Source organism: Galeopterus variegatus, unplaced genomic scaffold (genome assembly GCF_000696425.1).
Source record: "Galeopterus variegatus unplaced genomic scaffold, G_variegatus-3.0.2 Scaffold7835, whole genome shotgun sequence".
NCBI lineage: Eukaryota > Metazoa > Chordata > Mammalia > Dermoptera > Cynocephalidae > Galeopterus > Galeopterus variegatus.
In genome coordinates, this window is record NW_007733946.1 from 32741 (window position 1) to 50710 (window position 17970).

General features: G+C 39.9%; 1 pseudogene; it reads left to right on the forward strand.

Annotated features, from left to right (window-relative positions):
* The first annotated feature begins 2632 nt into the window (after positions 1–2632).
* Positions 2633–3424, forward strand: LOC103607908 (annotated as a pseudogene).
* The last annotated feature ends 14546 nt before the right edge of the window (positions 3425–17970 follow it).

The window sequence follows — 17970 nt, forward strand, 5'->3', positions numbered from 1 at the left end:
ATGATAGAAAAGCCTAGATTGCCTTGAACAGACTGAAATATGGACATGAAGAGTGCTACCAGTGAGAACTCAGAAAGAAATGAGTAATAAGGATGATCTGTGCTGTGTACCAGCAGAGAGCTTAGCAAAATATGTCCTGCAGTTATGTGGAAAGCAGAAATTGTAAACAGTGGGCTGGAATTTTTAGCTGAAGAGATTTCCAAGCTTAAAACTGATCCCGAGTAACTTAACTGCATGCCAGAACAAAGTCCAACACTATTTAAAGGAATAAAACAAAATCCAGCATAAACCAATCAAAAAATCCCCAGGCATCAAAAAAAAAAAAAAAAAAAAGTCAGGAAGATATGACACACCTGCTGCTGGGCCCACAGCACTGATGAGACCAATCCCAACTTTAGAGATGCAAACCATGAAAAATATCCATCTTAGAACTGATGGGTTATAGTGTTCAGAAACAAAGATTCCAAAACTAATGAGCTAAGCTTTCAATTCAAGAAATAAGGAAAAAAGAGTAAATCTCCCAGTCAGGAAGATATGACCCACAACTAGGAGAACAATCTGTCAAAAGGAACTATCATGTCTGGGTCTAAGATAATAAAATTTGGACATTAAAACAGCTATTATAAATATGCTCCAAACACTCAACAATGTAGAGGACCCCAAATGGAATCACTAAAGGTGAAAGATACACTATCTGAAATTAAACACACACAGATGCTTTCACTACACTACAGGATATGATCTCCATGGAGTACATATAAAACTGCAGATTGATTTTCCTGGAGTGCTTTATACTGTTAATTCCATCTCCATGTAAGGCTGAAAAGAATAACATATGTTTATACATAAAACTGTGTTGCTGTAGGAGAGTAGACCAGTGTAGCACACCCTTGCCCTCCCTGCTGGGGCTGCCTTATCCTGGGGCTCCCCAGTCTTCCCCAGCCACTTGGGCTGGAGCCCAAAGCCCCTCAGGTCAACCCAAGGAGGAGCTCCCTATGCATTCATCCTACAGGTGGTGACTTAGGCCTCTCGGGTTTTCCCATTAACTAAGCCTCAGGTCCTTTCAGTGTTTGTTTCTGTTCAGGAAAATAAAAGACTTCCTAATTCTGTTTTCTTCGTATCCTCCTCACTTTCAGGAGGCCTGAAAAATTCTCTCCTAGGAAGCAGTGTACAGCTGACGAAGCCTCCAGCAAGGAAAAGCAAGGGGCACTGAGCAATTGTCATCATGCTAATAATTAACCTCAGACAGCCACAACTTCACTTAGAATACAGAACATGAAACTAAACTTGGGAGTTTATTTTATTCTAAAAATCAGCATTTTTTCCTAGCTTTTATGATTTTTAAAAATACTACTTGGAAGTGATCATCAAATTACACATAATTGACAGTAATTTTCAGATTTATGGAATTTTGGAAGTTTTAAGCAAAGTGGAGAAAGCAGGCCAGATGCCGCAGCTTTTCTCAACAAGACTGAGGTAGAACAACACCTCTGTTCTCACAATCTGACACAGGACTTCACATAAGGCTTTCAGGTTGGGATAAAAAGTCCTTGGTATTAACTTGGAAATAAGGCGAATTGATGGATGGATAGAGAGATGAATAAATGCATGGATATGTAATAAACCAAATATAGATAAATGTTAATGATGGAATATAGGTGGTGGGAATCTAGGAATTTCACTGTGAAATTCAACTTTTCTGTATGTTTAAAAGTTTTTCATACTAAAATGTTGCGGGGAGGGGGGCAGTCGAAGGACTTTGTGTCAAACAGACCTGGTCGAATCCCTGCTGTGTACTACCAGCTATAACACTGGAACAACACGCCCAATATTCAAATTACCTTGCTTCCTTGTCTGTCATGGTTGGTAAGAAAAACAATAATGTCAAGCACCTTTCTGGCACTACCAGAGACCTCAAATTAAGGGTGGCCTGAGTGGTGGGGGCAGAAAGGCAGGCCAGGAATCACTGAAGTCGGTTGGTGGGAAACGCCTTTAACAAGGTGGAGGAGCAGCAGCCCCTCTAGGTGTAATTGCGCCCAGGTAGCCATCAGGTTGTGCGTGGCTTGGCCTGGAAACTCTGAATGAATGACACCAACCCTGAGAAAGTGCTTCAAGGACACCCCAGAAGCACCAAGAAGGCCACCTCAATCTACTTTTTATGATCTTCTTCTAGAATACCTGTCACTGATACCCACCAGTTATTTTATGTCCAGAAATGACAATCATTCTCTGACTCTAACAATATCCAATCTATTTATTCTGTTTTTGCCAGTTTTATTTTAGGAAGTGTGAGCATTACTACCAAATTCTAAGGAAATGGCTGTAAAATATGCAGACTGAGGAGATGCGGGGCAAGTGTGCAGTCCCACCTCAGCAACTGAGGACAGCCAGCCCGTGTGCCCAGTACCAGAGGGATGTAGCACCTGCCCCAGAGTGGCAAAAATTCTGCAGCTGAGCCCGCCCCACCCCCATGTTGAACTGGGCCCCACCTCAGCAACTGAGGACAGCCAGCCCGTGTGCCCAGTACCAGAGGGATGTAGCGCCTGCCCCAGAGTGGCAAAAATTCTGCAGCTGAGCCCGCCCCACCCCCATGTTGAACTGGGCAGCTAGGACTGCCACAGGGAGGCAGTGCATGCGAAGGGAGCACGGTGGTCATCTAGGGGCCAACTCCAGGAATCATGCATTTTTAAAATTCAGAATTTTTTTTTTTTAATTTGGGGGAGTTTTTACTGCCCAGGGACAAAAGAAAAAGGAGAGCACAGAAGTGAAAATACAAGTTTTGCGTTGTCCAGAAAACTGCTCTAAGACAAGAAAAAAGAGAGACCTGCTAAATGACCTTTAAGACAGCTGCCTGGGTAAAGACAGCCTGAAATTCTACTGCTGCCAAACACAAAACGAAGGCCTCCCAGATGGTCTGTTCTTGGTTTGGGGCAAGTCATAAAAGGACTAGACACAGCTATGATGGATATGTACCCTGAAGAGAAGCAAAAAGTGCTTATACCACCTCATTTGCATGTGGGAAGGCAGGCTATGGCAGTACTTGAAGTCTTTCCTCTGCACACCTTGCCTCATGTCACAGAGCACTCCTGCATGTCTTGACATTTTAGTGCTTTAATTAAGGAAACATGTGAAGGCAAGATCTCATCTGACGCAACACCGATTTTTGAGATTGAACTTTATGTTGTGACCAGAGGACCATGGAGCACGGAAATATTTAAACAGATAGACACAGACAATGACAGACAACTCTCGAAAAGGGAGATAAATCATTATTAGAAAGGGGAATTTGAAAAAAAGATGAGAAGTCATATGAAAATCATATCAGAATGCAGTTCTAGAAGACATTTTAAATAAAAATTACCATGGTGGCAATGGCTTCATTTCTTCCAAGGAATACTGTGTATATCAACAGGATAAACAATAGCACATTTTTACATCTACATTTTCTTTGCTACTTACTATCTTTATTTACAAACCAAAGTCACTTTTATCCCAAAAGCCCAACAAAACCCAAAAAACAAAACTGTTGCTTTTGATGTTGTGTTATTGTACACAGAAGTGTGTGCAGTAGTTTCTGCCTGTGGTCCAGATAAAAAGCATGGTAGCCTTAAGACTTAAGTGCTGCTTTCATTCATTGTTCATACTAGAATTTTTCCCTCCATGGGGTGTAAGTAAAACTTAATGTTTGTCACCAATAAATGATAAACTAAAAGAAAAAATATAGCCCCACTGACACAAACAGAAAATTGATTGAAAAAAAAAAATTAGTGAAGTCTCCAAGATCTGTGGGAACATCATCAAGTGATCTACTTCACATGTAATTAGAGTCTCAAAAGGAGAGATACAAGAGTGGAGGACAGAAATAGCATTTGACAAAATACTGGCTGAAAATGCTATGAATCTGGTGAAAGTGATAAGCCCACAGGTCTATGAAGTTCAATAAACACCAAAGCAGAAGAAATAAAGCCAGGCTTGTTAAGATGGTAATACAACTGAAATTGATCTACAGATGCAACACAACCCTTATCAAAATCCCAGCTAACTTCTTTGCAGCAACTGACAAGCTTATGCTCAAATTCATATGGAAATTCAAGGGAACCAGAATTACCAATACAATCTTGAAAAAGTAGAACAAAGTTGAAGGGCTCACTCTTCCCAATTTCAAAAGCTACTATAAAGCTACAGCCATCAAGATACTGTGGTACTAGCATAAGACTAGACATAGATTAAATAAAATAGAATCGAGAATACAGAAATAAACTCATACCTCTATGACCAATAGGTTGTTGACAAGGGTGTCAAGACAATTCATGGAGAAGGAATAGTTTTTTCAAAATGTTTTGTCAAGAATAGTTGTTTTGGTTTCCAGTCAAGATGGTGGAATAGATGGTCCCCAGCCTCACTCTCTCCCACAAATCAACTAATTTACAACTATAAAAAAGCAACAACAGCCAAGGTGGGGCCACTAGAGCTCAGGGGAAGAGGAGGAGGGACCTACAGAGTGCACGAAGGCAGGAGAATCCACGATGAGAGAAAGAAAAAAAACACTCCAACAGTTTCAAATCCCAGCCATTTCCAGGCTGGAACTGCTGGGAGCATGAAGCAGGAGCCAGCAAAAGCCGCAGCTGTGCCCTTCGGTTGAAGTTGCTTGGAGGCAGCAGGGGAGAAGAGGGCCTTGGTGGCCCCCAGGCCAGCAAGACAACTAATAGAGTTCCCGTGGACCCACATAGGAGCGAGGAGCCAGAACAACTGAAGAAAAGAGGCCAGCGAGTCATTGCAAGGGACTGGAGCATGGCCCGTCCCACGGGAAGTGTTTGCAGCATGGGTGGTGGAGACGGGCCCACCAGGAGAACACTGGGGCACAGCAAGGACAGCTGATCTGCCCCCCGATCAGCACAGGACCACTCAGAGGAGACTGGTCAAGAATATAGAACTGCATGGGGTGCAGGTTGATGAAAAGACTCAGGCTCAGACCAGAGTTTCTACACAACCCAGGTGCACCAGGTCTCTCGAGAGTCAGAAGTAACAATAAAGTCAACCTTTAAAACCTGAGCTGCACAAAAAGCCTTCCCTAGGATATCAACAGCAAAGCAGCAATTTAGCTCAATCACACAGCTCAAGTGCTAGTCCCCACAGGGAGCTCCCCCATTTTAGAAGTAAGCAAAGGACAACAAATTAGTTTAAATAGTGGCAACAGCAATTAATCCAACACAGAATGAAAGAATAAACAATGTACCTGCAACCAGAGACAAAGTTTCATATTAACAAGTAAAGGTTTCATTTCACCAAAGAACACCTAGAACACCTGGAAGGACCAGAAGACCCCCCGGGCTACCAAGCCAGAAAGTGGGGAGGGCCAGGGGCTTCAGCAATGCCCCCTGACACCTGCAACCAATCCCAAAGGTGGGGGGATGAGAGCATAGGCCATGCCCTGCCCCCTGACTCATGCAGCCAGCCCAGTGACAACCACCACCCAACACAGGTAGTGCCCCAGGCTCACCCGAGCTGGGGTGGTGGCAGACGAGGGATTCAGCCACACCCCCCTGACATCTGCACCCAGCCCAGCAATAACCAAGCCAACACTGGAAGCCCCCAGTCTCCTCTGTGGGTATGATGGGGTGCCACAGGCCTCAATCCCACCCCTTCTCCTTCCTCCTTCTTCCATCCCATTTCCTTCCCCTTTCCCCTCTCTCCCAACTGCTCCGCAACATCCTAGAATGTAAAAAAAAATTAATAAAATTACATTTTCTTTAATAAAATAAAAAAAATTAATAAAAAGACTATTTCCTCCCCCCTCCAAAAAAGAATAGTTGTTTCAAATGGATAAATAAAGTGATATATCCATACCAAGAATTATTATTTGGTAATAAAAAGAAATGAAGTACTGACACATGCTAACAACATGAACAGACTTTGAAAACATGGTGTATGAAGAAATCAGTCACAAAGGACCAATCTAGAGACAGAAAGTAGATTAGTGGTTGCCTGGGGCTAGGGGTTATGAAAGGATTGGGGATGATGACTAAAGGGTATGAGGTTTCTTTTTTGGGCAATGAAAATGTTCTCAAATTGATTATGGTAAAAAATGAACAACTATGAATATATTAAAATCAATTGAATTGAACACTCTAAATGGGTGAGTTGTATATGTGAATTATATCTCAACAAGTTTTTTTTGGTTTTGGTTTTTGGGGGGTTTTTTGTTGTTTTTTACATAAAAAGAAAAGAAAACTACATCAGGGCACATCATAGAAAAATTGCTGGGAACAAGTGATATAGAAAAAAAGTCAAAAATAGCTTAGGGATGCGGGAAAGACATAAGGAAAGTAAAAAGACAAGCCACAAATTTGGAGACAGGCTTATCATAACAGAATTATAAAGAGCTACTATAAATAAATAAAGGCGAGTAACCCAAGAGAAAATGGGAGAAGTGCAGGGACCTCAGGAGCCAAGAGCAGGCCCTGCTGGCAGACAGCAAGAGTGTGGGGATCAGGAGCCAAGGGCACCCCTGACAACAGACAGCAAGAGTGTGGGACACCATTGTGCAGGTGGCCTGCCACTGCCACAGCCACTGTCACTACTGCCACAAAGGCAGCCTACTGTCACTGTTGCCACAGGGGCAGCCTGCTGCAGGAGCAGCCACTGCTGCCATGCAGATGGCCTGCCAACCACCCAACTGCACTGACACAAGCAGGGTCACTAGCAGAGCCTGGGGAGAGAGGTGAGGAAGTTCAAACCCATGACCCAGTGGCCCAACCTACGTGGGGTATTATGTTGCCACCCATGGTAATGCACCTGGGGGTGGGAAGTACATGCACAGCTTACACAACTGCCTTGATCCAGGGAAAGACACATATGGAACCCCCAGAGAGTGCAGAAACCCAAGATAGACAAATAGAGTAAGGAAGAAAATTCCTAACCACCACCAAACCATCCCCCAACCAGGGGAAGCAAGGACCCTGGAGGAGCCTTTGCTTGTAGGAAAGAGTAAAGAGAAACCCTGCCTAAGGTTACCCATTCAAACTGAGGAGCTCCATTATACCCCAGTGTACCCATCAGGGTCATAGGACACTAGCTCGGGTGCCAACAAGCCGCCCAGCATCACCCACCCCAGCCAAAGAGTGAGAGGCCACTCAGGAGCTTCTCCCCAAAACTTGAGAGATCACCCACATCCTCAACAACCCAACACAGTGTCACTAAACTCAGCAAAAAATCACTAAGTGCCCCAGTGCCTAGGCCACAGAGGTACTCACATGCAATTCCAACATTGAACATGGCTAAAGTACCCACATGGAGACTACACTACTGAATCTACTCAGAACCAATACTAAAACACCCTACCCAATGGTCAATATAAAACACATGTACAGGAGGAAGTCTGTCTCCTCAAAGACCAATCCAGAGTAATAAAAGAAGCAATTGCTCTACCAGATGATCAGACATCAACATAAAGATACCAGAAATATGAAAAAAGAAAAAAACTAGAAAATACGACACCACCAAAAGAATACAATAATTCTCAAGTACCAGACCCCATAGAGCAGGAAACCCTTGAAATGACTGAAAACGAATTCCAAGCAACAATCTTAAGGAAACTCAATGAGATACAAGAAGACTCAGATGACACAATGAAATGAGAAAAACTATCAAGGATATATGAAGGAGGAAATTTACAAAGAGATTAATATCTTAAAAAAGAGTGTAGCAGAGCTCTTGAAACTGAAGAATTCACTCAACAAAATAAAAAACACAACAAGTGCTTACACAGCAGGCTAGAGCAAGCAGAAGAATTTCTTTTTCTTTTTCTTTTTTTTTTGTGACCGGTAAGGGGATCGCAACTCTCGGCTTGGTGTCACCCACACCGCGCTCAGCCAGTGAGCGCACTGGCCATCCCTCTATAGGATCCAAACCCGCGGCCTTGGCACTCCCAGTACCGCTGCGCTCCCAGCGCCGCACTCTCCCGAGTGAGCCACAGGGTCGGCCAAAGCAGAAGCATTTCTGATCTTGACGACAGTCTTTTTGAAATAACCCAGGCTGATAAAAAAAAAAAAAAAAAAAAGCAAAAGAATCCAAAAAAGGGAAGAAAACCTAAGAGAGCTAGCAGACAACCTTAAGCACACAAACATCTGAATCATGGGTGTTGTCAAAGGGGAGGAGAAAGGAGAAGGCATTGAAAACATATTCAACGAAATATTAGTGGAATACTTCCCAGGAATAGGGAGAGACATGGATCTTCAGATCCAGGAGGCTCAAAGATCACCAAACAATTCAATTCAAAAAGGTCCTCTCTAAGACACATTATAGTCAAAGCCGGAAAAGCTCAAAGACAAAGAGAATCCTAAAAGCAGCAAGAGAAAAGCATCAAGTCACTTATAAGAGAGTCTCCATCAGACTAATCTTCTCAACAGAAACTCTACAGGCCAGAAGAGAATGGGATGATACATGCAAAATAGTAAAAGAAAAAAACTACCAGCCAAAAATACTATTCCCAGCAAGGCTATCCTTGAAGAAGAAATAGTGTATGTCCCTGACAAACAAAAACTGCAGGAGTTCACCACCACACAACCAACCCTACAAGAAATCCTCAGGGAGTCCTGCGTCTGGAATCCAGAAAATGATAATCACTACCATAAATACACAAGAAAGAACAAAACCCACTGATAGAACAAAAATGCAAATGACGAAGAGAAAGAAACTAAATCTTACCACCTCTAAAAACCAACAAACACCAAAGACAAACAATAAAAGGAGAAGAAAGGACAAAAGATATTTAAAACATCCAAACGAAAATCAGCAACCTGCCAGGAGTAAGACCATACCTATCAATAACAACCCTAAATGTAAATGAATTAAATTCCCCACTCAAAAGACACAGATTGACTGATTGGATTGAAAAGTTATACCCAACAAGAGACTCACCTCGTCTGTGAAGACACACACAGACTAAGAATAAAGAGATTGAAAGGATACACCACATAAATGGGAACCAAAAATGAGCAGGAATAGCTATTTTTGTATTAGATAAAATGGACTTTAAACCAAAAAGCATAAATAGAGACAAAGACGGCCATTATATAATGATAAAGGGATCTATCCAGCAAGAAGACATATAACTATATATAAACCCAACAATGGAGCACTCAAATCTATAAAGCACTCTTAGATCTAAAGAAAGAGATAGATCCCAATATGATAATATTTGGGGACCTGAATACCACTCTCTCAGCATTGGACAGATCATCTAGGCAACAAATCAACAGGGAAACACAGGATTTAAACTACACTTTAGACGAATTGGACTTAGCAGATATCTACAGAAGTTTTCATTCAACAACTACAGAATATACATTTTTCTCATCAGCACATAGAGCATCTCCAGGACACAAATCAACTCTCAACAAATTTTTAAAAACTGAAATCATTTCAAGTATCTTTTCAGACAACAATAGATTAAAACTGGAAATCAATAACAAGCAAAACTCTAGAAACTACAAACAAATGGAAATGACAAACAACATGCTCCTGAATGACCTATGGGCCCAAGAAGAAATTAAACAGGAAATAAAATTTCTTGAAACCAATGAAAATAAAGACACATCATACCAAAACCTGTGGGATTCTGTAAAAACAGTACTAAGAGGGAAGTTTATTGCAATAAACTCTTACATCAAAAGAATAGAAAGATTTCAAATAAACAACCTAATGCTAAACCTCAAAGAAAAATGGGTAAAAACATATAAATGGGTGTTTCACAGAAGAATAAATGGAAGTGCTTATAAAACAAATGAAATGATGGCTGATTTCACTAGTAATCAGATAATGGAATATAAAAATATCAGATGCTACTCCATACCCCCAAATTAAAAATGTTGACAAGGAGGGCCGGCCCAGTGGCGCACTGCTACAGTGCGCCGCTTGAGAGCGCGGCGGTGCTCCCGCCGAGGGTTCGGATCCCACATACAGGCCGGTTCCCGCTCACTGGCTGAGCGAGGTGCGGGCGCGGCACCGAGGGTTGCGATCCTGTTGCCGGTCCCGGTCTGGTGCGGGCGCGACACTGAGGGTTGCGATCCGTTGCCGGACACGAAAAAAGACAAAAAGGAAAAAAAAAATGTTGACAAGGAGATTTATACTTCTGATGGGAGGATCAAATCACATTACCACTTCAACCAACAATTTATAAGTCAATGAATACAAGGGGTATATATGAAATTTTGCAGAAATTCCATTCCCAGATATAAATCCTAGAAACATCAAGATATATGTGCAAGAATGTTCATAGCAACCCTGTTTGTAATAATAAAAGGCCAAAATTTCCATCAACCAGAAAATGAATAAATTGTGGCACATAATGAAGTCCTTTATTTCCATAAAAATAGATGAAATTATAGTTAGGTTCAAAAAAGCAAGCCTCTAGATCATTTTTATCATGTAATTCTACTTATAAAGTTCAACAACAAACAAAATATACACAATATACTAAATATACACAAATGTTAAGTAAAACTATAAAGAAGGTAATAGAATGATTAATATAAAACTGCATTAATTAAATATTAATGATTATTAATATATAATCTTTAAGTGATAATACTTAAAGGGAGGTAAGGAAAGGGTTAGGGAGTGACTCAGAGAACTCCAAAGTTAATGCTAGACAGTAGATTTTCAAAGTAGTCAAAATATAAAATACTAATTTGTCTACGTATCATGTTAAAAACAATTTCTATAAAGAAAACAAAAGCTAGTAGGAGGTGAAAAAGTAGAGACAGCTAACAGTGAATAATCTTTAAAACACATGGGTAAGAAAAGGAGAGAGAGAATATAGCAGTTAGAAGGGGACTTGGGATCCAGAGACAATTTGGGTTTATTCTTTTCCAGAATAGGAAATGCTTTGCAAACATACAGGCTAAGGGGTGAAAACTAATAGAGATTTAGAGATGAGCATGTTAACAGTAGTGATAATGGGAATAGTAAGAACTAACACTTCTTGGGAGTTTGTGCCAGATCCTATCCCAATTCTTTACCTACTTTAACTCACAGCGCCCTGCCAACTCTGTAAGGTAAACTCTATTTCTAGTCCCATTTTTCAAATGGAAATACTGAGGCACATGGAGATTAAATAACATGTCCATGATCACACATTTAAAAAGGACCAAACCATATTCCAAACTGGCTGGCAGCAGCTCCAGAGCCAGGGTTTTTATCCTATGTGCTACACAGCTTCTGCTTATGAGAGAGAGGATTAAAGAGGGGGAGGGAGGTCCTGGAGGACAGAAGACAGGTGTGGACTAAGAAAGATACCTCTGAGGCTGGAGAGAAGGAGGGAAGGAAAGACTGAGATGTGGATAATGGATAAATAATGGAGGTGGGGAAGGATGAATGGGAAGGAAACAGTTCACAACTTAGAGACTTAGTTTTTTGGGGGATGGGACAGGAGGTCATGTTTTCTCCTGAAAACAGATGAGGCTGCAGTATGGGCTGAACTCAATGTACTTGGTCACAGTCAAGTGGAATTGAGACTGACTAAGGGAACGAGAGATTCACATCACCAATGAAATACTCATTTCAGGACATATACCCATTGAGTAAAATGCTAGGTACAGCCTCCTGAACTAATTATTAGTTTGCTCTTTTTCTTCCTCTTAACCTTAACCGGTTGAACTCAATTAAATGTGTCCATAACACAATGCCAGCATAAGGTCTTTGATACCAGCAATGAGGGCTTGCTCAGCTTTCTGCCCAGAACTTTCTCAGGGCATTTTGATCTTTTGTATGTTATTCTCCTGTCCTCTGTCTGAGGAGAGAAAAATACTTCTACACTCTTTTAAGGCTAGCCTTTCTTCTATATTTCTGTCTCCATAATTAGATTATAAGATTGTTCTGGAGAATAAATATATCTATTCATGCCTTGCAAAGAATAAGCACACAATATTTAACACATCTCTGTTCTGGTCATCTCAATAACAGAGTCTACACATATCTCTAAAATAAATTACAACATAGAAAAGTAGATTTTCTTAAATGCTTTCAAAAACGCATTTTTATATAGATTTAAAACTCTTAACATCTCTTTATCCAGTTCATTTGTTGGTTAACAAGCTCTTATTTTTCCAAGGTATCAGTCCAATCCCTGTCTTATAATAAGATAATGTCTAGGAAATTGCCCCAACCAGATACTTTACTTCCCCAAGTTTCTCTATATATCACACAATTAAATTACAAAATAAATAAATTTCAAAAAAAAAAAAAAAAAAAAACCACTCAATACCCAATCCCTGTCTTATAATAAGATAATGTCTAGGAAATTGCCCCAACCAGATACTTTACTTCCCCAAGTTTCTCTATATATCACACAATTAAATTACAAAATAAATAAATTAAAAAAAAAAAAAAAAAGAACCACTCAATACCGGAAACCACAATAAGCAAAAATATAGGACAGAAGGGAAACCAATAACTACAATGTGTGTTTGATGAAAAACTGTCTGTTCAGGAATATGTTCAGATGCTAAATAACTTCTACTAATACTTTCATCATATAAATTCTACTTTACTGCTTTGAATCCTTTTGGTAAACAGTACACACACACCTGAGGGCGCACACACACTCATAATATCTAAAGACAATCATTTACCTATCAAAAACAATATCTTACCTGATGCCCTTTAAACCAATATGTTTCAAATAAATGTTTTTGATCACAATCAATACTAAAAAAAAATTTCCTGTTGCAGCCTAGTTCAAACATAGTATATTCATGAAATAAAAGTTTTCCATAATGTTTACCTTACTAATTGTGATGCACTCTAACACTTTTTATTCTTCTTTTTAATGCTGAGTTCATTCTACCAAATTAAAACTCAGGAGTTTGAAAAATACTGCTCCAATTATTTTTAATTACATGATCTTAAGTTGCTGTTCAGAAAATGCATATGATCTGCTCTAGGACCAGAAAAAGGTGTAAGTGATCCCCATGGACAGTATATCTCCCCTCGATACATATCCACTCCATGTGGTAAGGAAAAGAGTATATCACCCCCAAGGGAGGAACAAAGAAAAGGTAGATAGAATAGTTTCACTTATATCCGACCACGGTCTTCTGAAGTTATGAGAGGCAATGTGGTATAGAGGATAGAATGTTGAATTTGGAATCTGGATGCTTAGTTTAAATCCCAATTCTACCACTTTATTTTGTTTGTTTTTGGGTGGCTGGCTGGTATAGGGATCCAAATTTGTGACCTTTGTATTATAAGGCTGCACTCTAACCAGTTGAGCTAACCAACCAGCCCCCCAATTCTATAACTTTGGATGAGACACTTTGTCCAAATATTTTTTTTCTGATTTTCTCATCGGTAATGAACAACACGGGGCAGGGTCTCTGTCTCTTGTGCACCACTCTGTTCCTAGAGATAGACATAGACAGTGCTGAGCACAGAGCAGGTGTGCAATAGATGTTGTTAAACAAACTAATGGATAAATATCTTGTTCCTATGGTTGCAAGCAGGACATCATACAAATGTATGATTTTGTTTTAAAATTTAGTCTGAAGTAACTGGAGACACTATAGCTGGCAACTCACACTGCCTTGTGATCGACTAAGCACTTTTCTCTTTCCACAACTCTGAGACCAAAAAAAAAGAGGGGGAAGGACTGATTTCCTGTATTTTTCCTTTCCCAACTGCTAGTTCTTATGAAAAGGAAGATCATGTATACCTTTCTCTCCAAATCCAGGATATATGTTAATACTAGTGCCCTCTTAGACCAAACATGTAAGATTTGAGCTACTCCTTGTTCATGCATTTAAGCCATTTAATTCTTTCTTAGTATCAAGAACTGAAATTATTGAAGGAGGTCAGAGAAAGAAACTACAATCACAGAACTTGATTTTACAGTTTAGCACCTATACTGGTGAACGTTTTGATAAACAAGAATGAAATTATTTAACTGATGCTCAATCATACTGGATCATCCTCATTATCCACAACCAAACATTGCCAAAATAAGCACATCAGCCACTTATTGCATTACTTATTAATTCCTGATCAGTTCATTCAGGTATAGTATCTCGCTAGCATCTATGAGGAATACGGAAGATCCCAGCCCTTGCCATCTTAACATGATTTATCATGAAACTGTCCAATAACTGAGCAAAATACTATCTGATTAAACATAACAGGGCTGGCCAGTTAGCTCACTCAGTAGAGCATGGTGCTAACACAAAGGTCAAGGGTTCAGACCCCCTTAGCGGCCAGCCACCAGAAAAAAAGAAGAGAGAAAGTTGATAACACCAACCTCAAGGGTTTAGACCCCTTTACCAGCCAACCATACAAAAATAAATGAAAAATATAATAAATAATACAGAAAATAAGTCCTTGAGATCTTTGGATAAAAAGAGAATATTAACCTTCATAAAGAAACATGACCTAAACATCTAGAGATGGCAAATGGCAAATGATCAATTATTTTTCTCCATCCCCTAGTACCTATGGCACGCCAGTTATGGGTTATGGTATTCTTGCCCATTAAACATAGATATGACCTCAGGATCTTTCTCAACACATCCCTCTTGGTAGCCACAACCAAATGTGATGAAACTACTTGTAATCTCTGGGCCCAGCCTCTTTAAGTAGCTGGAGAGAAGTCTTTGTCACATTATCACATGAATCCTGCCCAAGTACACACCAAAAAGGACACTTTCAACTCCAAATTCCATCATGGAAGTGATATTTATTTCTCTATGTGGTCTAACAAAATGATACTGTTTAACTCCAGGTCTTGAATTACTTATGTCAAATGGGAATTGCATCTATAAATCCAATAAAGTAAAATACATGATGATTATAAAGGTTTTCATTCTGTAACAAATCACACGCATGAAATTATAAAATTAATATATGTTCATTGTAGCAAACAATACAAAAGTCTGTAAAGTAAAAATTGAAAGTGTACCAACCCCTCTAATAGTCCATTCCCCAGTGACAGCCAAGATTGTTTGGTGTATGTCCTTCCAAACTCCCTTTATATTTATACAAGAAAAAAATGCCTATGTTTATGTGTACATGTACATATGTGTATTCACATGGGAAGTATACTAGAACTACTTTCTTTACAAAATCATTTCTAGCAAATTCTAAATTTGTAAAAGAAATTCAGTATTTTAATAACAGATGAATGAGAAAGCAAAATTTAATGCCATTTTATTTTGTATGTAACACAGCTCTGTGTTTGGACATGTACAAATTAAAACATGAGAAAAATGCATTAACCCACTTTTCAATGTGAATTGTTACCATAAAAGATTCCCTTCAAGTTTTGTTGAAGCTCAAAAAATAGAACTTTCTACTGAAAAACACCCTTTATGTATAATGGCACCCCATATTTTGAAAAAAAAGTATCTAATGAGCATCGAGAGGCACATCCATAGATATTCATGAAAACACACTTACCCAGAAGCACAGGGTGTTCAACAGAGCAGAAAGCTCACTGAGCACTTAGTTTAATACTTTCATTTTACATATAAGGAAGTAAACTCAAAGGTCACAAAGCCAAGAACACAGGCAGCACCAGAACCACTACCTGCTGTCTCTTGCTCGTTATACAAAACCACACTCCCTCCTGGCTTTCTTTTAACATTAAAAATTGAATTATAACAGATGAGGTTTTACATGGTTAAAGCATAAGTTATCTGTACTAAATTGCCTTTGTACCCAAATCTAACTCCTTAATGCCCTAAATGCTTCTATCACAGAACACCCACTTACCTATTGCCTGAGATTCTTTCTCCTCACTCCAGGCTCAACTCTACAGGGTCTCATCGACAACCATCACGGGATCCATCTCCACTCTACCCCTAGCACTGCCCTTCACACGCATCTTTAATAAAGTCCTGAGCCTCAGTAAATGAAAATGTGTCTGTGCCCATCTCCAGGTCTGAGGCCATGGTTGTCAGAGATATGTATCATAACCACAGCTGCCTTTAGGAAAGCAAAAGGTACATTTACATTATGAATGACAACAAGGCCTGGGAGAAAGAATCTGATCCCCACAGATGAATACACAGCCACTGTCTTGACTGGGGTACTATATTCACACTGAGATAGATTCATGTTCCAAATACATGGCTGCCCTATAATCTGGGATAAAATTTAACCTTTGAAAATACATATAACAGTGGCACTCTTACTTTTGAAAGACCATACATACACCCTTTTTCATAAGATATATCAGAAGCTCAACATGCAAGACAGATAAACGTACAACAGACAAGGTGAAGCAGCAGCATGGTGAAAGATTATTCCCTTTCCTCAACCCTCGCCCACCTTTGGGCACCTCAGAGGAATCCTAGAGCTCCAAAGAATCAGTTTGAGAACTATTACTTTATATATTTTGACACATCCACTTAAAAAAAAAAAGACTATTTTTAGAGCAGTTTTAGGTTCACAGCAAAATTAGACAGAAGGTACAGAGAGAGTTTCCTATACCCCATGCCTCCCCCATATACACAGTCTCTCCATCGCAGCAACATCCTCTACCAGAGTGGGACATTTGATCCAACTGATGAACCTGCTTTGATTATCACCCAGAGTCCATAGTTTACACTAGAGTTCGCTCTTAGTGCTGTATGTTCTACAGTTTGGACAAATTTATAATGGCATGTATCCATCATTATAGTACCATAGAGAGTACTTTTACTGCCCTAAAAATCTTCCATGCCCCACTTATTTATCCTTCTCTCTCCCCAACCCTGGTCACCGCTGATCTTTTTACTATTTCCATAAGTTTTGCCTTTTCCAGAATGTCATGCAGTTGGAATCATATAGTATGTAGCCTTTTCCAATTGGCTTCTTTCACTTAGTAATATGCATTTGAGTTCCCTCCATGTCTTTTCACAGCTTGATAGCTCATTTCTTTTTAGCGCTGAATAATATTCCACTGTCTGGATATAGCATGGTTTATTCACCCACTCACCTACTGAAGAACATCTTGGTTTCTTTCAAGTTTTAGCAAGTATGAAAAAAGCTGCTATAAACATCCTTGGGAGGTTTTTGTGTGGACATAATCTTTCAACTACTTTGAGTAAATACCAAATAGTGCAATCACTGGGTCTTATGCTAAGAGTACATATTGTTTTTGTAAAAAACTGTCAAACTTCCTTCCAAAGACATATTCACTTTTATTAACCAATGTCAAGACCTAGGTAAAGACAGGATGAATGCCATTTTACACATTGCAAATTGATAACAGGTAGTGTTCTATTTATCCCTCGCTTGCTAAAAAAACTTCATGCTCCTACTTCTCCCAAACATTTACAGGCTGTTCATAAACACCTTGTTCTACACTGGATAACATGTATATTAAAAATCATTTTCCTTCTGATCATAGAGGCACCCTACCTGAATACCTGAATACCACTGATCCATCAGTGGCAGGAGGATGCAGGCCCATCACCAGTTCCATTTCTGCAAGCTGCAGACAGTGCTCTAGAGCATAGTACCCTTTCCTGCCCCAGTGCTCTCTCCCAACGGCCCCCAAAGATTCCAAACTCTCTAGCTGCTAAAAGATACTAAATTCCCTTTGATCCTCCTCCAAAAATGCCACAAAATTTAGCTTCATCAGCTCATGCCTCTAGTCCCTCTCCCCCAAAGCCCAGTCTGGGTAACTATGCCCCAGGGGAAGGGGGTCCTGGAGAAGGTATCCAATGCCGTCACATCTCATTCCCTCCACGCTACTCCCCTGTTTTTCTTACTTCCTCTGCATGCTGCTTCTCTCTTCCTTAGGCCCAAAGTCCTCGGGTTCATGGACTCACGCAAATTAATGTCCAAAGAAACCTATTATTACTATTGCAGTTGTCCCTTCAGCCAGATCTCAATCCAAGTTTAGGCTGAGCCAATGAATACTTGATTATCTCTGATAAGAAATGACTTCAAATTCACATACACCCACTGACTCTAAAATCAGTGTTGTTGCCAAAA